Source organism: Ovis canadensis, chromosome 9, assembly GCF_042477335.2.
Source record: "Ovis canadensis isolate MfBH-ARS-UI-01 breed Bighorn chromosome 9, ARS-UI_OviCan_v2, whole genome shotgun sequence".
Lineage (NCBI taxonomy): Eukaryota > Metazoa > Chordata > Mammalia > Artiodactyla > Bovidae > Ovis > Ovis canadensis.
In genome coordinates this window covers 56,358,175-56,381,596 of record NC_091253.1, presented here as the reverse complement: position 1 = coordinate 56,381,596, position 23,422 = coordinate 56,358,175, and the positions used below count along the sequence as shown (strand labels likewise).

Sequence of the window (23,422 nt, the reverse complement as noted above, 5' to 3'; positions counted from 1 at the left end):
TTTTAGTTCCTCTTCACTTTCTGCCATAAGGGTGGTGTCATCTGCATATCTGAGGTTATTGATATTTCTCCACAAACTACTAAACCGACACTGTACTGACATTTGAAAGAAATTCCTCTGTAAGTCAGTGCTCGGGGTGGAAAAGCAACCAGAAAATGGAGTATTTCCTTAAGAAAAAGGCAGTCTTGTGACAAGCACTGACAAAAGGCAGAAGGATGTAATTTTTTCCTCTCTGACCTCTGTCTAGGGGATGCAGATGATGGCAATTTCTTAATCCATTTTCATGCAAAAGGAGCCAGTCAACAAGATATTGCAAGCAACAGCCCCCATTCCCAGTTAGTTAACCTTGCACATCTTTTTCCTAACCTGAATTCCAACAGCTTCAAGTGTATAATATAGTAGGAGCTAATCTTTTCACTCCTATTTTTAATGCTTCAACCAGTAAAGGTATTTCATTTTGAAGAGTTTCTTTTAAATGCACTGAATAGGTAGTTATAATCTGAGTGATTCTATAGCCTCCTGTGTATGCAAAGCATTTTTGAATTTTTGCCAGCCATCAAAATACACATTGGGATTAGTTTACTGGAAGAGATATAAAACTAAAAGAATAAGGGGGGAGAAATAAGGTGCTGGGAAAGAACAGTCTGAAGGGAACTAATGAATACCACGCAATATCTTAGCCTTTTAATCCAACAGTAATAGGTCGTGTTTGAGTGGCTCCAAACATCTGTTCCCTCCAAAGGTACTTTTACTTCTTTTATCTTATATTTACAACAGCCCATGGAGGGAAGGGAGACAAGCATATGCTAATTGTGTAGAAAATTACAGAGTAAACAAAAATGCAATCAACCCTCAGTGTAGGCCAGGATTCTTTGGATATCCACAGACTGTCCATACCCCTTCCAGCACAACACTGATATGCTAACTGGCTGCTCCCATGGCTCCTGGCCATTGCTGAGTCCCATCATGTCTGGCCAGATCAGATGCCTATGAATAGTGTAGGATGGGTTTAACTCTGTTAGGGCATTCTTACCTCATATAACTCAATACCAAGAAAATAATCCAATCAAAAATGGGCAGAAGACCTAGACAGACATTTCTCCAAAGAGGAGTATAGACACCCAAAAGGCATGTGAACAGATGCTCAACATCACAAATTATAAGAAAATGCAAATCAAAACTACAATGAAGTACCATCTCATACCAATCAGAATGGCCATCATCAAAAAGTCTATAAACAGTAAATGCTGCAGAGGGTGTGGAGAAAAGGGATCCCTTCTACATTGTTAATAGGAACGTAAACTGATACAGGAACTATGGAGAGCAATATGCAGGTTTCTTAAAAAACTAAAAATAGAACTACCATATGAACCAATAATCCCACTCCTGGGCGTATACTCGGAGAAAACTATAATTCCAAAAGATATACCAATGTTCACTGCAGCACTGTTTACAATAGCCAGGACATGGAAGCAACCTAAATATCCATCAACACGGGAATGGATAAAGATGTGGGACATATATACAATGGAATACTACTCAGTCATAAGGAGGAATGAAATAGTGCCCTTTACTATTGGCACTATTAGGTGGACCTAGAGAAAGTCATACAGAGTAGAATAAACAAATTTTAATGCAGAAAATACATCCAATCTTTTCTTGGTAAAACTGTAAAAGTAAAAAATTTTAAAATTAATTTTATGGTAAATTTCATTGTAAGTAGCTACACCTAATTGATTTTCTTTGTAAGCAGTGTATTTTCTTACAAAGAAATCCACTTGCCTTAAACACTTGCCTTATTTAGCTGCCATTGTCAACTTTTGATCATGGCCTCAGATTTTTTTAATGCCAACTAGAAAAAAAATAAAATAAAACACTGTCTTGAAAACTTGGAAACTCCTGATGGTGCTGAAAATATTTGGGGGGGAAATATTTTGGTTATTTTAAAAATCTTTAAATAATTATTTTCCCTCAAAGGTCCTATAGCCTAATTGTGCTCAGTTGCTTAGTCATGTCTGACTCTTTGTGTCCCCGTGAACTATAGCATGCCATGCTCTCTGTTCATGAGATTTTCAGGGAAGAATACTGGAGTGGGTTGTTATTTCCTCCTTCAAGGGATCTTCTTGACCCAAGGATCAAAACCTCATCTCCTGGGTCTCCTGCATTGCAGGTGGATTCTTAATGGCTGAGCTATCAGGGAAGCCCCATAGCCTAATTACCTGGCAATCAACAATAAGGTTAGCAGAAATCACTGCAGTTCATTTCAAAATCTTCTCAGAATAGGATTCTTTCAAAACATGCCTCTTTCCATGTTGATAGCCACAATCTGCAACAGTTTCACATACTTTTGTGACATGTACATCATCACCTCACCTCTGCCCTAACTTACCACACAAGTTCTCTAGTCATCAGTGAGCAAAGTCAGATGACAAACACGAATTCCCACTTTAACCCAATTTTACTTTTACATCTCTGTATACTCTATAAGAAAGAGAAAGATCTTGTCCCTAGATACAAACAAGCACCTGAATACCAGTGGTTTACCAAAATCGAACCTTCATTTTTACAGATACTCTAAACCACAGATGACAGTGTAAAAAGGCTGCAAGGTTTCAGTTCTATTGCAAAGACTCATGCAGCAAAAATATCCTTTAAAAAAGATCTCAGACAATGACTTATTTGTATGAAGCCTATTAATGCAATACAACAGAATCTTAATAACAGGATTTGAACCTATCATGTAACTATTCCAGGGCTAACTTCCTAGAAAATCTAACCTTCATTTGTAATTGTGATGCACTCTTGCAAAATCTAAGCAGATGAATGAGGTGAAATCAGGACACCATTGAGAGAAGGAACTTAAAATTGAATATATCCGCCATCAGGGGTACTAGAAACTCAAGATCGACACAGATCAAATGCTTCCTCTGCAAGCAGAATTAATCAGTCCTAAAAATGTCTTACCATGGTACAAGGCAGTATTTCTTTTCAGGAAGTGCCAACTTTCTACTGAGAAATATATTCCATTTTAACTTCAGAATTATCTTACCAAAAAGGGCACTAGTTTAAGATCTCTGGCCTGATACCAAGCCATGTCATTACGCTCTGCTTCTTGAAATTCACTATGTTATAAGAATTCGGACACTCTGTCCTAAACTCAGTGGTCTTAAAAAATGCTGTAAACCTAGTGTGGGCCATTTTTCAGCACTGGGTGAAATGGTTCTGCCCTTCTTATCCATTTTAAAGATGTCTTGGGGAAGATCTTAATGTGAACAGGGTCCTTAGACCCCTCCTAAGAAGCATGACCACAAAGTAATCTCTTGTTAACACAACGCATCTGGGCAGAGAACAGATCATTGTGTGTGACCTGATTTCATTTCAGTGAGTGTCCTCATAAAGAATGACATCATCCCATTCTTTTTCTTGATCTCCACTTGTGACTATTCCCAGCCCCTAGTCCCCAGGCTCATCATAATTAAGCTGTTTCCCCCCTCCCATTCCCCATTCCTCATCTTCACCGGAATTGTTATTTTCCTCTGAACTTCCTGCCGGAATGTGTCATGAGGGCAAGAGCAAAGGGTTTCCTCTGGTGGGTCAACACTGCTACAGTTTGCTTCTCGGATACGGGAGACAAAGCATGAGTCTGAGGGCAGTCAGAGAAGACTGAGAGGGTCATCTGCCGGGTCCTAGTCAGGCGAGAACAGAGGAGCCAGGTGAAGGTGGCACAGCCTGATGGGCGCAACGTTTCTTGTCCCACTGGAGTTGTTGTTACTACTTGTTGTTATTAGTTGTTAAGTCGTGTCTGACTCTGAGTCGGGTTTTCTTTAAGCACAAGTTCATTGACTTGGAGGGTATATTGTCTAAACAGATTCATCTAACTACATACATACCATGTGTGCGTGTTTGTATACTTGCATGAACTAACACTTCCTTTATCATTTAGATGTGTATTGAAAGACTCGTATGCGAAAGTATTTTAATTCAGATGGATGGATTGATGATGCGGGAGAAGATCCTATTTTAAAAACCAGCATGAGGAGGGCTTCCCTGATGGCTCAGTGGTAAAGATTCACCTGTCAATGCAGGAGACACGGGTTTGATCCCTGGTCTGGGAAGATTCCACATATGGTGGAGCAACTAAGCCCGTGCACCACAACTACTCTAGAGCCTGGGAGCCACAACTACTGAAGCCCATGAGCCCTGGAGTCCATGCTCCCCAACAAGAGAAGCCACCACAGTAAGTCTGTGCACAGCAGCTAGAGAAAAGCCTGTGCAGTAACGAAGACCCAATGCAGCCAAAAACAGACAAACAAGAATGCAGACAAATTGAATGGCCCTGGGAGAGAAGGTACTGACTGTGATGTTTTGAGTATTTTCTTTTATAAGGAAAAAGAAAACACAACTTATTTCCTACATCCATGTAATGGAAGATGATACGCAACTTTAAACTATGAAAAATGAAGACAATGCAGAAATTGGACACTGTTTTGATAGAAAGGTAGGCGAAAAAAAAACTGAGTAAAATTGTCCATCCTCCAAGTTTCCAACTGTGTAAACCACTAGGTAGTACCATATAAAATTACTGCTTTTGTAGGTAAAAAATAGCCAGTTAGCTGCAATTTTCTAGGATTCCACCTCGCATATATTCACCTAGAAAAGATTTATGGGTTTGGGTTAAGCATGTGTGCTTCTTAACTTAAAAAAAAAGTTCCCATTAGGTAGCAATTATATTGTTTTTACAACAAATACATGATTTTAACTGACATTAAGATTTTGAGTCCTAAAGTGCCCTCTTTCATGAGAAATGTTAAGGGTAAGGGTGGTCACAAGAGTCTGCTTCTTAGCGTGCGCCGTCAGCTCTATATACTCGGCAGCAAGATTTACACGCCCTCAGATACCAAGATGAGAAAAATGTTACTGGTTTTTAGGGTCCACATATGAAATTGATTCTTTGAAAAGATGTTGTTTACTATTACAGTCTACAGATGATTTTTAAAAAATACTCAAATTTAAATTAAGATATTTGAGTATAACTTAAATAATTAAGGTAATAAAAATAAATAAAGTGCCAGGGCAACACAGCTAAGGCATGCTTTTAACATTTTCCATCCCCAAAAAGCATCCACAGGGCTAGGAAAGGTCTTAATTTCCTTACAAACAACATAGTCGCTGTTTTAAACTATCCCATCTGTGTGCACCAAACCTCGTCTGACAGTGCAGTTTTTGAGTCCAGAAGGTACAATAGCAGCCATTCAGATTTTGGCAGGTGCACTTCAAGCTGAATACCAGGCTCCACAAAACATAACAGCCTGTTCCACAGGTGTGAACATTTTTGACAAGAGCTCTCAAAAATCTCCCCCAAGCTGTGAAATTTAATTGTCCTTTCGATGTCTTATTATACCCATCTCTCCTTGGAACAAGAGAGAACCTTCTGGCAAACAAACAGCCAGGGGATGCTTGGCCAGCTTCTGAGATCTGCTTTATGACATCTCCTGGTTTTGTTTCTTATGCTATGTGTTTTGGAGGTGATGCCAAGTTCAATGAGCTTCAGGTAAGCAGTTCTTAAAGCTGGAAAAATCGCAAATGAAAGGACTTTATACCCCAATGACATGAGCAGAAAGCCAGTCAAAATGCACACGGCAGCATTTTGAAAACTTAAGACTCATTAAAATGGTTCCTACACAGAAAGGACCCATTTCTTTCTACAAAATTTGCCAGCTGGGAGGACTACAGCTATGAGAATACAGATGTGGCAGTGGGAAGGGTCTTAGCTACCTATCTAATCCAGCTCAAATTATGGAGGAAGAGGGGCAGAGATCTCTGAAGCTGGCAGCTGGTCAGACCCTGAATTTTCCAGTCCCAAAGATGAAAACAGCAGACTAGAGTTGGCTCTAACAGGGTTCTGCAGATTTTTAGAAAATAAGTGTCATGTGTGTTAAATGTGAGCAAGTGATTCTGATTTCATCCAGTATTAGAGTAAATGCATTCTATTTTCTCATCATAAGGACAGGCTGAGAAATGAAAGGATATAATGCTTAAAGTGGTGAAACGACTCATTAAAGGGAGAAATGTGTGAAAGAATATTGTGCTTAGTGCTCAGTTGTGTCCAACTCTTTGAAACCCCATGGGCTGTAGCCTGCCAGGCTCCTCTGTCCATGGGATTCTCCAGGCAAGAATATTGGAGTGGGTTGCCACGTGCTTCTCCAGGAGATCTTCCCAACCTAGGGATCAAACCCAGGATCGAATCCTGCTTTGCAGGCAGATTCTTTACTGTCAGAAACACCAGGGAAGCCCTGAAAGAATATTGGCCAGATAATAAACAACATGCATCCCAGCAAAGTGGTCTCTTCATAGCCCAAGAGAAACTCAGGAAGATGCTTTGAGAAAGCAGGTCTTGAGTGACCTCTTGGGATGATACAGGGTGACCTCCGGTATTAAGGGTTTTCCACCCTTTTCTATAGTTAATTTTGAATGACATGATGCCCAAGAACAACTTCTTTCTTTCCTACAGAAAAATGGGTACATTGGATGAGAGGTTCACAAGAAAAACTTCTGGTAAACTGACTCAAGATGATGAAGCAGATTCAAGAAGTCACAGTTGTACTGTTTATTGAGCTTATTTCTAAACAGGTATCATTTTCAGTTTGCTTTGGAATACTTTCCTCTCCCATTTGGAGTTTCAAAGTAAAGAAGACCTAAATTTCAGCTTGTCTTCTCCTTCTGTTGATTTAGCTTGTGAATAACAGGAATTTAATACATTACTGGTGAGACCCCAGGCCACCTGCAGACAAAGCTCTGAGAATTAGAGAACTGCCAGTGCTCATGACTACGTCAAAGAAGCAACCCTGGTCCACCCCCACCCCCAATGTTTCCAGCTATTTCCCTTCTCCCCTTGCAATCTGTAATATGAGGACAAAATGTTGAATTCCATAAGTATTAGAAAGAAAAGCTGGAGACATCAACCCTCAAAAGACAAACCAGAAATTTAGGTCAGACTTGAAAATTTTTGTTTTGTTTTGCTTGTGTGACGTTCATGAGCTTTTTGGTGATTAAAGGACTTATTCCAGGTCAACCTAGGTTAACATAAGAATTAGAATGAAAATCAAGCAAAGGGCAATAATTTCGATGAGCTGAAAAAACCAAGAGGAGCTCAACAGTTTCCATGGTGTTAGTTTTCACTGTGGGTGGAAACAACTTTTAATGTTGACATTTGAGAAAAACTCATGGGGAGGGGGTGTGGTATAAACTCATATGAGTCAACACCCCTAAGAATGTTTTCACAACCGAGGCTGTATTGCTGAGGTGGGTCTCTGTGGCTCGCCCTGGCTCAACAACACTCTAGGCACCAATGTTTCTGACCGAGGAGAGAAACTATGAGGTTAAGCTGTGAACAACATGGATGACACCTGCAGTCTTCACGCCGAAATTGTGGATGACTGGGCATAGCAGACCTGCCATGAACAACTCCCTGGAATTCCCCTGAGCTTCTGGAATAGCTCATAAAATGTTAATAAACCAACATGATTCTTCAGATGGTTCTTTTGCCATTCCTGAAGAAAATATCATGCAGTGATTCTGCCTTTTAGCTTTTTCAGCCAAAAAGGAAGAGAGTGCTATAGGGAAGAGCAGAATTATCAACTCCTCATTTTCTGATAATTCCCCATCTATGAAATGCTACCCTCTCCAAGTGACATCGAGTACTCAGGTATTGCTAGTGTCATGGTTTAATTAACCAAGAAATCAATATTTGGGACTTCCCTGAGGGCTTCCCAGGTGGCACAGTGGTAAAGAATATGCCTGCCAATGCAGGAGAGGCAAGAGACTTAGGTTTGATCCCTGGGTTGGGAAGATCCCCTGGAACAGGAAATGACAACCCATTTCAGTATTCTTGCCTGGAAAATTCCATAGTCAGAGGGACCTGGCAGGCTACAGTCTGTGGGATCACAAAGAGTCAGACATGACTGAGTATGCACTCACCTGGTTGTCCAGTGGTTAAGACTTTCTGCTTCCAAGAAGGGGATGTGAGTTTGATCCCTGGTCAGGGAACTAAGATTCCACATGCCACACAGTACAGTCAAAACAAACAAACCTCAATTAATAAAAAAAAGAGACAGAGATCAATATCTGATATTGAGTACCTTTGACAATTTTCTGTGATTACTCTGTCTTGGAGAACCTGCATGTCATTTGCCAAATTCACCTCCCTCAGATGATGGGGCTGGCCGTCAGCACCTACAACAGAGGAAAGCAAGAGTGCCATCAGCTGCATTTCATTAGCGATTTATGTTTCAGATGTTGCCTTTCACGCCTTCATAGGAGGATGTCATTAGGAAGAGCATTCTCCAAATTTCATTCAGACTGAGTTTCTTACAGTCACTCCAAGAGACTTTGAAGTATTGTGGGTCATTCGGTCCTTTTATAGAAGTTTCCATTTGACTTTCTATTCACCTAGGGAAAGACTTTCCATTATATTCATTTCATATTATTCTCTGACTGGATTTCATAAAGTCAATAAAGAAGAGTTTCTCTTGAAAGGTTTACAAAGTGTTCCAAGTTTAAAAGTTGAATGACGTCTAATTTCAGCTGCTAAGACCTATTTTAAAGGAATATGTGCAGAATCATAAAATCTAAAGTGACTGCAAGTGGTTATTTGATGAGTAGCAAAGCAAGCATTTCCAAGTGGTAAATTTGTTTCTATTCTGCATTTAGGAGAGGTGAAAAATATAAGTAACTAAAATTAACTTGGATACTTAGAATAAGAGGAAATACCCAGTTTAATGCATTCAGTATTGGATGAAACAATCTTGCTGCCATGAAGAGCACATTTTAACATAAATACGGTGTTTATGTATGCATTTAACATAAATAAATGCAGATACGATACATAAAAGACAATAAAAACAGATAACTAATGAGAACCTACTGTATAGCACAGGGAACTTTACTCAGTGCTCTGTGGTGACCTACATGGGAAGGAAATCAAAAAAGAGAGGCTGTAAAGAACTGCCTCCCTGTTGCAGAAGATGCAGTTTCGATCCCTGAGTCGGGAAGATCCGCTGGAGTAGGAAATGGTAACCCACTTCAGTATTCATGCCTGGGAAATTCCATGGACAGAGGAGCCCGGCGGGCTACAGTCCATGAGGACACAGAGTCAGAAGTGACTGCGAGACACGCACGCATATGTAAACACAGAGCTAATTCACTTCACTGTACAGAAGAAACTAATACCACATTGTAAAGCAACTATACGCCAATTAAAAAAGGGATAAACTCTTAATTGGCCAAAATTATATTAAAGCTCATTCTCATTTGTAAAATCAATCAAAAGGAGGAAGAAAGAGAAGAAATATTGTATATACATCTTATAAAGAAATATAAGCTCTCAGATATATAAGCGTTAAGATAAGAACACACACTGTTTCACCACTCCAAATTTCCTCTGCATTTAAAAAATATTTCTCTTACAGCAAATTCCCATCAGCTAGCTATTTTACATACGGAATACTCAAGGAACCCAAACCGAGGCTCTGTAACAACATAGAAGGGGTGGGATGGGGAGGGAGGTGGGAAGGAGGTTCAAGAGGGAGGGGACATATGTATGCCTATGGCTGAGTCATGCTGATGTTTGGCAGAAACCAACACAACACTGTAAAGCAATTATCCTTCAATTAAAAATAAATAAAGTTTAAAAATTAATCATATTTCTACATAATAAGAATAAATAATTGGAAATTGAAAAAATGTTTCTCTTGCTCATATAATAATGTTAAGACATTTCCTTTGGAGCTCTCTGACCTCTTCATTAATGAATATTCTCAGAGTTAATGGGTGTAGATTATTTCAATGCAGTAGACCTGGAATCTCTTCTTGTTCTGAACTGACTCTGATGATTCAGCTTAAATATGGACAGTCCCAGGTCCTCTGCTCTGTTCTGGAAGCTTCACTCTTAGAGAAATTGTGGTGGCAGGACCTCCCTGCAGGTGGCTTCCTGTTGCTGGACTCTTCCTCTCACCCACTCTCGCCCTTGTGTCTTTTTCCATTCCTGGCAGATCCATTCCTCCACCCCTTTCCACCATGCTGTCATCTGTCATATCCAGCCCAGTCAGTCTTTCAACTCTGCCCCTGTGCTTCTCAGCCTGGGAGTTGGTGAGTTCCAGGAGAACTTCTATACTCGCTAACATTATAAATTATTATAAGCATCATGGAGATCTCTATTTTTAAAAATATGTTCCTGGAAGACATATAAATGCTTATGTTTATAATTATGCATGACACCCTGTGATCTTCCAAAATAAAAATTTACATTTGACTTTGAGGCTTCCAGTATCTGGCTGTGGTCATGCTGGATCATAGCCTAATGTCAAACAACAACATCCTTTCTGTGGCTATTCCGAATCTACTACTGGGAGTGGCAGGAATTAGATGTGAATTCCAGGTTACAGCATCCATTGGCTAGGTGACCCTGAGCGAGTTACTTCATTTCTTTATGCCTCAGTCTCCTCTTCAGAAAAACGAGGATTAAAAATAGTATCTAATTCCACAGGGTTGATATGAGGATGACAGGCTACTGCTGCTACTGCTAAGTCGCTTCAGTCGTGTCCGACTCTGTGCGACCCCATAGATGGCAGCCCGCCAGGCTCCCCCATCCCTGGGATTCTCCAGGCAAGAATACTGGAGTGGGTTGCCATTTCCTTCTCCAAAGCATGAAAGTGAAACGTGAAAGTGAAGTCGCTCAGTCGTGTCCAACTCTTAGTGACCCCATGGACTGCAGCCCACCAGGCTCCTCCACCCATGGGATTTTCCAGGCAAGAGTACTGGAGTGGGGTGCCATTGCCTTCTCCTGGATGACAGGCAAACATCCTCATAAGAAATTTAGAATAAGTGGTCAACAAACATTGGTGATCGTTATTACTGGCACTGAATTGTTTTCTGAGTCAATTAAGAAAGATACAACTTCCCATGGTATAATTTGCAGTCAAAGATATTTTCATGAAGTGAGACTAGAGTTTTCATTCATTGTATAGATGGAGGCTTGGCTTTGTCATCACTGGAATGATAATGTGTAGAAAAATAGTGCATCATTCAAAGATATAGGTGATTAAAGAAAGAACAGAGGCAGATATTTATACCTGCTTAATATGTGTATGCATGTGAGAGTCAAACACTTCTCCTGTGCTGTGAAGTTTTATTTGCCAAGAGAGTGTAAGGTGATAGGATGACTGAGACACCATAGTTTTTAGTTCCATAATCTCAACACCAACAGATGGAACCTGGATACTTTCTTCCTTTATATGTACTAATTTGTAATAATTCACTATAAATAGTCAGAGTATGAAATGTGCAACGGAAATTTTTAATTAAAATTTTCTCTCTCCTTTTTTGGCAATATTATTAATGAACACTGGTTAAAACAAATTTATTCTTTATTTTCAGCAAAACAGCATCATTTGGCAAATAAAATCAATATGACTAATTTTAACCAATTAATTTGATGCCAACAACACAATATTGTTGGTTTATAGTTTTCTTTACATTTAATTAGCTATGTATTTTGCACTTTCAATACCATAAGTATAATTATATCATTGTAGATTTATAGTTATATGCGTGCATGTGTGTGCGCACGCACGCTAAGACACTTCAGTCAAGTTCGAGTGTAGCCTCAAGGATCAGCTGACAATTTCAGGTTTCATTTATCTATCTCCCCAGAATTCCTACAGCACTTAAAATCTGTGCCACACAATGCAGCATTTAGTTAGAGGGTCTCTGTTGCTGTCTAGACAGTGGAAGGTCTCATCTCTCTGGTCAGGTTTTCAGATTCCGAAGCATGAAGGTTGTGCCTTGGGCTCTTTTCTACATTTTTAGCTCTAATCATCTCTTCCCAGAACTCCATGCACTGATTGAGTATCACTGTATCATTAGGATCTGAGTCACACATCGACCCATGGTCTGTCTGGAGTTTATTCGAGTGTTGGTCAAGCATATCTAGTCTGAGAACCTGAACTGCTCCTGAAGCAAGAAAACAAGAGCAGCCCACAGCCCTAAAGCTGGGCTACACAAACTTGAACGGAAAAGAAACCACCAGTCCAGCTTTGGGTCATTTTATTCTTTTTTTTTCCTTTAGCCAGATCTATCATATTTTCTGCAAGCAACGACTCGACCTAAGACTCCGAAGTACACGTGTGTGTTTGAAGTGAGCTCATATGAGTCTCAATCTCTCTGCTTGTAAAATAACAGGTTAGATTGGAAGACCTCCAAAATCACATCCTGCTCTAAAATTCTAAAAAATGTTGGCATATGTGCCCATTAATTTGACACTGAAAAGCAATGAAAGTGTCAGTTGTGTCTGACTCTCTGTGGCCCCATGGACTGTAGCCCACCAGCTCCTCTTTCCATGGAATTCTGGCAAACGTACCAGAGTGGGTTGCCATTTCCTTTTTCTCAACCCAGGGACCAAACCTGGTTCTCGTGCAGTGCAGGCTGATAGATTCTTTATTGTTTGAGCCACCAGGTAGCCCAACTAATTTGACATTAAACATCCACAAACAAGTGTGGTGTGCGCCACAATTTCACCTGCTGATAATATGTCCAGAAGTCAAGCTTGATGGTTTAAGAGCTTTCGTTTGAAAGTTTGGTTTGGCGTCTCTCTCTGAATTAGTGTGCTACTGTACTTGGCACCTAGGAAGCCATGCTGGAGAGCTAGTGGATGACTGACCTGAGCTGTCTGGGCTTTCTCTGTTGTTCAGAAACTGAACTGCATTTCCTGGCTCTCAAACTTCGTAAACTCATCAGATTTTGCTGCAGAGAAATGTCATTCAAATAACAGTCCCTGGTGGAAAACACTAGCACCATTCACAGTTAGTGAAATGCTGAAACAGTAACTAATATTTTAAAACTGTGGATTGAAGGCATTTCTGTATACTCTACACGTACATGCGTTTAGATAGATGTGTGAAAGAAATGTTTCTTTTCCTCAAGCTGTTGTCCTTTAATCGTCTCCTAAAAGTGGCTTTAGTCCTGTTGCAGAAATGCACTCTGTTTCTGCTCCCCTCACCTTGGAAAGTAATAAGCGGTTCCAACCGCCTTCCCGAAGGAGTTGTTGGAAGGTCCAAAATGTCCTCATTAGGAAGCTTACGCCGAGCCACACAAATCTTGCCATTGTGGATGGTGTACGCATGTGGGACCATTACTTCATGCACAATGACATGAGCCCAGAAAACATGTGACAGGAAGCCAAACCCAAGAGAGAGTTGGGGCACTTCCAGCTTTGCATGGAGCCCAGAAATGAAGCAAAATTCAGCAGTATTTTGGACTCAGGTGTCTGGGGGCAAGCACAGCTGCACCCCAGCCCTCTTCAAACACTACGTAGGAGAGCACAGTGGCTCCAGCAGCACCCAGCCTGGACTCAATCATTATGTCAGCAAACCCCAAAGATCATGAAGACGAAGTCCTTGCTTAGGAAGCCAGACTTTAAATGGCTTGAGTAACCTAAGAGCAGAATGGCCAGTACCATTTATGGGAGCTCGGTATATTCCTCATGCTTTCAAGCATGCTAATGGGAATTCCCCCCAATATATCTTGCTCCTTCTTTAAATAATAGACTTTCCCATAATGCAAGCTCATCCTATTCTAAAGTATATATTTGGTGATTATTTTATATTAAAGATAGTGACAGTTCCTTTCCTTCCTTCCTCACTTTCTTTTTAAACTGTTTAAAACCTTTTACATCATCTCAGAAACCAAAGATAATCTCTGAAGTTTGGGGAATTTGAAGTGAGCTCCCAGAAGCCGGATGGAATTCATATAATAACCAAATACTATCTTTCTGATGAGTGATAAAACTCTATATTTGGAGGTGACAAAAGTTTCTTAAATCTCCTTTTAAATATGTTGATACAGTTTACCTACCAGGAGGAAATATTCTACTTGACTTTGTGAGACCAGCCATGAAGGCTGGGGCAAGCCCCTTTCGTAATAAATGGCTTTTGCTCTGAAGTGTTCAGGTGTGGGTGAGAGCTCTAAAATTCAGGAAATCCAATAGAGGCTTTGCCATAGAAGATTAGAAAGGGTAAATGGCTATAAGAAAACTAAGGTTATCAAGTAATCAGACCTCAAAGACTTAAAAAGTCACAGCTTCCTGTCTGCTAATCAGCTTGTTTTCTGTTCACTCTAAATGTTAAAATTCTTCCTCTCGTTATCTTTAAAAAATTTACAAATGTGACACACCTCTCCTTTCCAGGATCCCCCATTCAAGTCAATGGGAAGAACTTCCTGCTCACCCTGAAGGAGGAAATGTTTGTGGGACAAGTCACGGCCAGGTAAGAAATCACCTTCTTTGCTTTAGTCTTATACGTTTCCTCTTTTCCTCTAGTCTCTGAGTGGGTCCTCAATTCCAGGGAAGTAAAATAAAAACCCTGCTAAGGAAAGAGCTACTTCATGATGAGTAATAAATTCTTCATGAATATGTGCTCTTTATGAATAAGTATTCTACTCGCCTACGGATCTTTTTCCAAGTCTCTGCTTGTTTCTGAAGGTTTAGAGGAAGTACAGATTTCTGTTTTTGAAGGTATACAAAGTTATTGGCAAGACTACTCTGGACATGGCCTTCCTGTTGAAACTGAGTGGGAAACAACCCACTCAACGGCAGAGGTACACGATGAAAGCTCAGAGCCCCAGTGAGCCCAGAGACTGACATTTCTTCTGGGGGACTGAGCATAAAAGGGAAGAGCCTAGTTTCTATGTTTTGTCTCTACATTTCTAAGACACATTTGGCAATTTTACACTTTTTAAAAAGCTACGTTTTACATATAAGCAATATAATTTGTATCATTTTTTTAGATTCCACATATAAGTGATATCATGTGGAATTTTTTAAAATGATGCAAATGAACTTATTTACAAAACAGAGACATACTGACAAACATAGAGAACAAATTTATGGTTACCAGAGGGGCAAGGGGTTGAGGAGGGACAAATTAGGATTTGGAGATTAAAGTATATACAACTATCCATATAATAGATAACCAACAAGGACCTACTGTATAGCACAGAGAACTATAGTCAATATCTTGTAATAGCCTATAATGGAAAAGAATTTTAAAAAATTGATTCAGTCATATATGTATATGTGTATATATATACATATATACTTTGTTGTATACCTGAAACTAATACAACACTGTAAAGGAAACAAAAAACAGTATCATTTATATATAAAAAAGATTAAACAAAAATTGACTTCTTATATTACTTAATGTTGTAGGTTAGCCTCAACCCAACATTCAGTTCAGTTCAGTTCAGTTCATTTCAGTCGCTCAGTCGTGTCCGACTCTTTGCGGCCCCATAGACTGCAGCACGCCAGGCTTCCCTGTCCATCACCAACTCCTGGAGTTTACTCAAACTCATGTCCATCGAGTTGGTGATGCCATCCAACCATCTCATCCTCTGTCGTCCCCTTTTCCTCCCTTCAGTCTTTCTCAGTATCAGGGTCTTTTCAAATGAGTCAGTTCTTTGAATCAGGTCGCCAAAATATTGAAGTTTCAGCTTCAGCATCAGTCTTTCCAATGAATTTTCAGGACTAATTTCCTTTAGGATAGACTGGTTGGATCTCCTTGCACTCCAAGGTACTCTCAAGAACCTTCTCCAACACCACAGTTCAAAAGCATCAATTCTTCTGTGCTCAGCTTTCTTCATAGTCCAACTCTCACATCCATACATGACTACTGGAAAAACTATAGCTTTGACTAGACGGAGCTTTGTTGGCAAAGTAATGTCTCTGCTTTCTAACATGCTATCTAAGTTGGTCATAGTTTTTCTTCCAAGGAGCAAGCGTCTTTTAATTTCATGTTTGCGGTCACCATCTGCAGTGATTTTGGAGCCCAAAGTCTATCACTGTTTCCACTGTTTTCCCATCTATTTGCCATGAAGTGATGGGAGTGGATGCCATGATCTTAGTTTTCTGAATGTTGAGCTTTAAGCCAACTTTTTCACTCTTCTCTTTCACTTTCATCAAGAGGCTCTTTAGTTCTTCACTTTCTGCCGTAAGAGTGGTGTCATCTGCATATCTGAGGTTATTGATATTTCTCCCAGCAGTCTTGATTCCAGCTTGTGCTTCATCCAGCCCAGCATTTCTCATGATATACCCTGCATATAAGTTAAATAAGCAGCCCCAGCTAACTCAACTTCCTTCTGTTAACTTGTACGCCTTCTTGTTTTATGGTATTCTATTATAGCTACCCATTTGTGCAAGCTTAAAGCTAATATATTATAGGTGTTTCCTTTTTTCTCCATTCCTTCATTCAGTCCCCGAGTTGAGAATGTTCCACCTTCTAAATATCTCGGCAGTCTGTGCCCTATTGTCCACCTACACTGCTCAGGCCTTAGCAGTTCTCACTTGTTTACAATAGTCTTTCAATTGATCTCGTAGTTTACAGTACTATCACTCCCTAAGCCTTTGCCCACCCTACATTCCACACTGCATGGTAGATGATCTGTATAAAATCTTCCTAAAACATAAATCACATCTACAATCTGCCTTCTCAGCCCCAAACAAAGTCTTTCCTTGACTCTCCATTGACTCAACAGTAATCTTAAAAGTACCAGTAATCTTAAAAGTAGTCTCAGTGAGGAAAGGAACTTGTGCTACAATGCTTCCATCATTGAGTTGGGTTTGCTACAAACAAACAAAAAAAAAACCAAATAAACAAAATGGTCTATTGAACCAACTAATGTCTTAGTGATACAGGTAACATGTGCCAGCCCAAGCTTTTTACGTTAACGCAAATCTACAAGACATTTCTTTGGATCATGAGCTCAACCAAAAAGACTCATGAACATGAGTTTGAGTTTTACTAGTGATGAGTGCAAACACCTACCTGAGCATGAGACACCACCATATTCATGATTGGACCCCTGATTAAATCTCCAGGACCCCTAGACTCAACAGTCCAGTACCAACTGAAACCAGTTCCCAGTCTCTGCCCCACCCCCTGTTCCCCATCCCCACCATCCCCCACATCTTGGCCTTCTTACTTATTCTGCTCTCCAAGGCCCCTCCTTTATGGAATGTCCTTCCACATCACCAGCTGATCCTTTAAAACTCATACAATCAACATCATCTTTGTAAAATCTGCTTTGAATTTCACTGGAGAGAATTACTCTGCCCTCAGTTCTGTTACTTAATCATAACTAACTTCTGGTTTTTTGCAGGTGTTATACTGTTAATAAATTTCTGTTTTTTTGTTGTTGTTGTTGTTTGTTTGTTTCCTTAGAGTAGGAGCTCCCCCGGGCAGGATATGACTCCTCTTGTTCATTTTGGCATCACTAGTGCTTAGCACCGCAGGCAATATAAAGTAGATGCTCAAAAAACCAAGGCACTGAATCAAAGATGAAAAAACTGTGGAAATGGAAAAGTCCTAAAATTGACTGAAACACTTCTGCATTCAGACACCGTGCTAGATACTTTACATGTTTTCTTTCCTTTTAATCCTTTCAACAATCCTCTCCTTGGGATAAGTATTGGGTTGGCCAATCCCATAGCATTTGTCTCCTTTCACAGAGGTGAAATTTGAGATTGAAAATCTGAAAGGTCTTGCTGCTGGTCACATAACCATGTAATGGCAAAACCAAGCCTCACAGCCAGATCAAATCATAGTTTGTGTCCCTCCTACCACAGTCAAGTATGCCTCTGACGAACACTGAGATTATGTGGCTGATCTTTGTAACTAAATTAGATATAGCATAGAATTTTAGTGTTGATAGCTCACTTTTAAATTTAGGGGGGAAAGCAAGTAGAATCCAGTCTTATTTTCAAATTTAATTATGGCTTAGAATTTCTTGGAAGCCACAAAGAATTTTAAATCGAAATGTCATTTAAAGGGGCTCTTAAAAAAAAAACAACAAAACACTGAATTTTACAATGTTTTCCATGTTTGTTGAATAAATAATGAATAAATAGATCTATTGCATTCTGAAATTTGATATGAAATCTTTTCACTTAATCTATTTTGGGTATGATACTATCAAGTAATGACACTGAACACTGGATAGTTACAACAAATATAAGAGATGATGATATATATTTAATTAAACATATACATACATAGTATCTTCAATTCTTTTACATATATACACACACACACTGATACACCACATTATATGTGGTTTTCATAGCTGTTTATATAAAGTAATCAAGCTCAGTGAATTAATCATAGCACTTAACGACACTAAAAGGGCTTCCCCAGTGGCTAAGCAGTAAAGAATCCACCTGCGATGCAGAAGATGCAAGAGACACGGATTCGATCCCTGGATCAGGAAGATCCCCTGGAGGAGGGCATGACAACCCACTCCAGTATTCTTGCCTGGAGAATCTCATGGACAGAGGAGCCTGGAGGGTTACAGTTCACAGGGTCTCAAAAGCGTCAGACACGACTGAAGTGACTAGCATACACATGACTTAAAACTGCTTTCTACAATTTATACTTCTTAGTACTTGAATAAAGACAGTAATTTTCTATATCTCATAGTGAACCAACTTATAATCATGGTTTCATAAAAGCAAATTGAACAACTACCCAAGATAGAACTTTGTGTTCTCGGCTTATTCAATTAGCAAATCATACTTCCTAAAAGCTCAGAAACTGTATCTTTCTTCTAGAGTTTTAAATTCACTTTTTGTTGAAAGACAATTTCCCAAAACCTTGAGCATCATCCCTGAGAACAGAACTAACTCAGCATCCTTTATAAACACGTAGTTGAACAGAGCTTTGGGTTTTGCTAGTACTTAAGTTCATTCTCTGTAATATTTAGATCTTTCAGCTATACAGTGAAAAACTTAGTAAGAATTCACCTGTCCACTCTAGTGACAGTGTTTTGCAAGGTTTAAACACGCCAGTACAAGTTTCAAGACTACACGGAAAAATGAGATTTCTCATAGTGTGAAAAGAAACTTCCCACAACTGAATTTGCCTGAAAGCAGAGAAACTTAAGCCCAAAGTTGCAACATTATTTCTGGATACCTAACAAGCAAGGTGAATAACCAGGGTTCCTTTGTAGGGTGAGATGTGTGTGTGGAGACCAGTCAGCTACCACCGGGACCAGGACACGGGGAAACGAGGGGGATAATTTTGTGAATAAATGAATGAGAACAGAAACCTCTTTTCCTCCTACAATTTTTAAGAGAGACCCAATTTGGGTGGAAGACTTTGGCCAGAAACACATTTCCAGTCAGGGTAGTATCTGAGCGCGGGGGAATCTATTCTCGGGAATAAATAAGATGAAATGAACAAGGGCAGTGAGGAAACTTTGGTTCTTTCCTTATGAAAGAAAAAGCAGAGCATCATACTTACAAAAGCCGCCTTCCAAGTCCTCTCTAGAGAACCAGCTCTGGGAACTGGGAGAACGCACGGGAGCGGAGATAAGGCTGCGGCAGCGGGGCTTCCTTCCTCCTCCCGGGGGCGAGAGTCATTGTTTCTTATCTCCCTGACCTCCGGGGGAGCCGGGGGCCGGGAAGGGCCGGCCTCTGACCCCCTCTGCCCTCCCTCCTGGCCTCCGCGCCTCGGGTCGGGGTTTCCTATTAGCCGCTCCAGTCGCCCGGCCTGACACGGGCCGGGGGAGGCAAGAGGGCCGGTCTGCGAAGCGCTTGAGAGATGCAGAGGGTTATATAAGTCCGCGTATTATCATCATCACACACACCCCCATAGAACCAAGGCTGCCAGACAAACAAAAGGCAGTTCCAAGAAGGGGAGGAGCAGAGGCAGAAGTTACACTGGGGGTGAATTTCGGGACACTGCTGAACTGGCTGGGGAAAAAAAGGCAACTCAATATGTGCATGCAAACCTCGGCAAACAAACTGAGCTGCAGCTGGCCGGCCGGCCGGCCGGCCACGCGGGAAGGCTCCTAGGAGGGAGGGAGGGAGTGGGTCGGGGGTTGGCAGGGCTCTCAGGCTGCGGTCCCCCCCACCCCCCACTGCCGCCCCCAGGCACCCGACACAGTAGCCGCCCGCCCATGGTGGGATGGAGTGGATGAGGAAGATGTGGTATTTGGAGAGGCAGGCGTTCCAGAGACCGAGTGCTTAGTAAACACGGATGTTTCTTAGACTCTCACCAGGTGCTTCTGCTGCTTCGCTTTCGTTCTGGTCTCTCGTTTTGCTAATGAGAGTTTGCAGGGAGTTCCAGGGGTCAGGGCCCTACCCTGTATATCCACCCTCTATTTTAAATCTCCGTGGGTCTCTGTTCTTTTCTTTGTGGGAGCCAAAACCCCCCAGCCAAAGGGTTCTTTGGGCCAGAGCTGGGGCTGAGAAAGTTTTCACTTCATCCTCTCTGCTACCCTCCCTCCCCCATGCTGCTACCCTCGGGTTTTCTTTAGATGATTCTTTTCCTGCCCTGTTTCTGGCTCTGCTGCCCAACCCCTGAGGAACTTCCTCCTCCAGGCATTCACGCCTTCCAGTGTCACTAATTTCTCTCTTCCCAGCCCAATGGCCTTCACCTACTCCAGCTCCTGAGACTATGAATCATATTCTAAAGATGGCCTTTCCGGTTCTTCCCGGCCCAGCCCCAGCCTGCCTTACATCCTCCACCTCAGCCTGAAATGTCATCCCTCCCATTTCCTTCAAAGCACAGTTCAAATCCCATCTTCCCGCCCCAAATTCTCCCAATTTCCCTTCTTTTCTTCTCCTTGATTTGGCTTCTCTGCTGTAATTCTTCACGTACATCTGGCTTCCTAAGTCTGGGATCTGGTGTGATTCTCGGAGGTGGCCCAGGACAGGCACTTCATTGAGTGTTTTGACTGAATGTAGCTGACAGCCAACTCGATGTCATCTGGGCCATCAGTCTTGGAGTGGAGGGGCCCCAGGTAACCTCCAGGTGTTCCGATGAAAGCCTTCGTTGATGGACTGTTGAAATTGCGCAGTGGGCCAGGGGCGGTTGTGATAACTTTTACTTTGGGATATATTTGGAAATTTTTATAAATTAAAAACAAAAATAAAGAAAACAATATTAACGCATATATATGGAATCTAGAAAAATGGTACTGATGAACCAAAATGGTTTTTGGGACATTCCCCCGTTAGTTACGGCAGGGCAGGAATAGTCAGAAATAGAGAACAGGCTTATGGACACGCAGCTGGAAGGAGAGGGTGGGACAAATTGAGAGAGTAACTTTGAAATATTTACATTACCATGTGTAAAGTAGATAGCTAAAGGGAAGTTTCTGTATAGTGCAGGGAGCTCAGCCTGGTGATGGTGGAATGGGGTGGAATGGGGTGGGAGGGAGGTTCAAAAGGGAGGGGACATATGTATGCCGTGCTGTGCTAAGTCTCTTTAGTCGTGTCTGACTCTGTGCAGCCCCACGGACTATGGCCCACCAGGTTCCTCTGTCCATGGGATTCTCGAGGCAAGAATGCTGGCGTGGACTGCCATGTCCTCCTCCAGGGGATCTTCCCAACCCAGGGATTGAACCTGTGTCTCTTATGTCTCTTGGAGTAGCAGGTGGGTTCTTTACCTCTAGCGCCACCTGGGAAGCCTGGACATATGTATATCTATGGCTAATTCATGTTGATATATGATAAAAACCAACACAACATTGTTAAGCAATTATCCTCCAATTAATAATAAATTTTAAAAATTAGAAAGCTTTGTAAGATTTGGAGAGGAACGTCTGACCTGTCACATTCCTTAGGATGTGTGCTCGTGAGGGCACCAGGAATGCTGGTCTCTACTGAGCTCCTGCTATTGCTCATCAGGAGACCTCCGGAGTGTAGATGACTTCCTAGAAGGCCAGGAAAGTTCCTGAAGGGTGAGATTTGTCAGAAATCACAGACTTCTTGGATGTATTTTACGAGAGAACTTCTCCACTGTGGAAAGAATGCAGACTATCACAACAGCAGCTCAATGTGAAAACAATAGCTCTCTGCTGATGTGTTTTATGATATGGAGTGAAGTACACAGAATGTGAGCTGTCAGGTGTTGAATTTCTGTGGCTTAGCGTTCAAACGTTCTTGGTGACATTCCCTTGTTAGCCTTCGGTGAAAGCAGTAAGCTGTCAGTGCCGTCTGTGGTGGCTGGATGTACAGTGGTGTCATTTTAGAGACTTGTGGGGGGCGGTGTCAATGGGCTCTCCCGGGCATGCAGAATGTTCAGTGAATTAGCAGAACTTTCCAGCCTCCACTAATTTAGAACAATAAAAAACCGATTCAGGTTCTAAAGAGGAATTTTGGCCTTCAGTTCTTGAGGTATGGGCTTCAGGAAGGACTGAGATCTCATTACAATTTCATAGTTCAAGAGCTCCCCTCTTTTTGTTCTGCTCAAGTCAGAGCCGTCATCTCTGTTTTCACTACCATGTGTGAGTCTTGACTGGGTGTCAGGCACTTTAATGTGCCTTATGTTCTTTAGGTGCATTCTAACGTAGTGATTGATCTAGTGTAACACTTGATCTAGTTTAACTTCCTCATTACAAAGGTACAGAACTTGAGGTCTAGAGAAATTAAATGCCTTGCCCCAGATTTTTTTTTTTTTTGATGTGGACCATTTAAAAAATCTTTATTGAATTTGTTACAACATTGTTTCTTATCTCCTGAAGCAGGGATCAAACTCCCAGCCCTTGCATTAGAAGGTGAAGTCTTAACATTGAACTGCCAGGGAAGTCCCTTGCCTAAGATTTTAAACAGGCCCAGCATTAACTTCCCACATGGTGCAGTGGCAAAGAATTCACCTGTAGGAGATGTGGGTTTGATCCCTGGGTTGGGAAGATCCCCTGGAGAAGGAAATAGCAACCCACTCCAGTATTCTTGCCTGGAGAATCCCATGGACAGAGGAGCCTGGCAGGCTACAGTCCACAGGGTCACAAAGAGTTGGACATGACTAAGCACACCCACCCACACACATACACACACACTCCATTAAACTTCAGAGGTCCAAACTCTGCCTGGAACCTCAGGTCTCCCTGAGTCCATTATCTCCTCAGCAGTTAAATTGCAGGGAAATAAGAGAACACAGACATACTCTTCACTTTGGTTCGCTTGTCTTTTTTGCTGGAAGTAGAAACTGGTCAACATTCACCTCGTGGCAAATGAAAATCAAGTGAGGAATAAATATGTAATTTGTCTGAATGATGCAGGGCATGCCTTCTCTTTTCATTTAAATCAAAGCGAGTAGCAGAGAATACTTCTGCATGAATCATCGAGCTACTTATATAGCCTTGGCCTGAGAGCACGCTTGCTAGAAAACTGCTTATGCCCCAAGGTTATCAATCCAGTCAAGGTGACTTTTTTCACAGGAGACACAATAATTATGGCAAAGACTTCTCTCTTAGAGGGGTTGGTATAGCCCAGGGGATGTAAGCATCCCATATGTCGACATAGCTTGTATGAACCACTCACTGGCTTAGAAGGGCTAAGATTTCACATGCTGCCCTGACATCTTTGAGC

The 23,422-nt window shown here is 41.3% G+C and overlaps 1 protein-coding gene across 6 annotated transcripts in view; it reads right to left on the bottom strand.

Moving 5' to 3' along the window:
• Positions 1-23,422, bottom strand: part of SULF1 (sulfatase 1) — a 192,710-nt gene that overhangs the window by 145,081 nt on the left and 24,207 nt on the right. For 4 of the 6 annotated variants that reach the window (XM_069600218.1, XM_069600215.1, XM_069600217.1 and 1 more), the window contains exon 2: positions 8,139-8,232. The gene's annotated coding sequence lies outside the window, so the exon portion shown is untranslated. Of the gene's footprint in view, positions 1-8,138; positions 8,233-19,346; positions 19,697-23,422 lie in introns of those variants that run through there. The other 2 variants (XM_069600216.1, XM_069600219.1) reach the window with 2 other exon arrangements.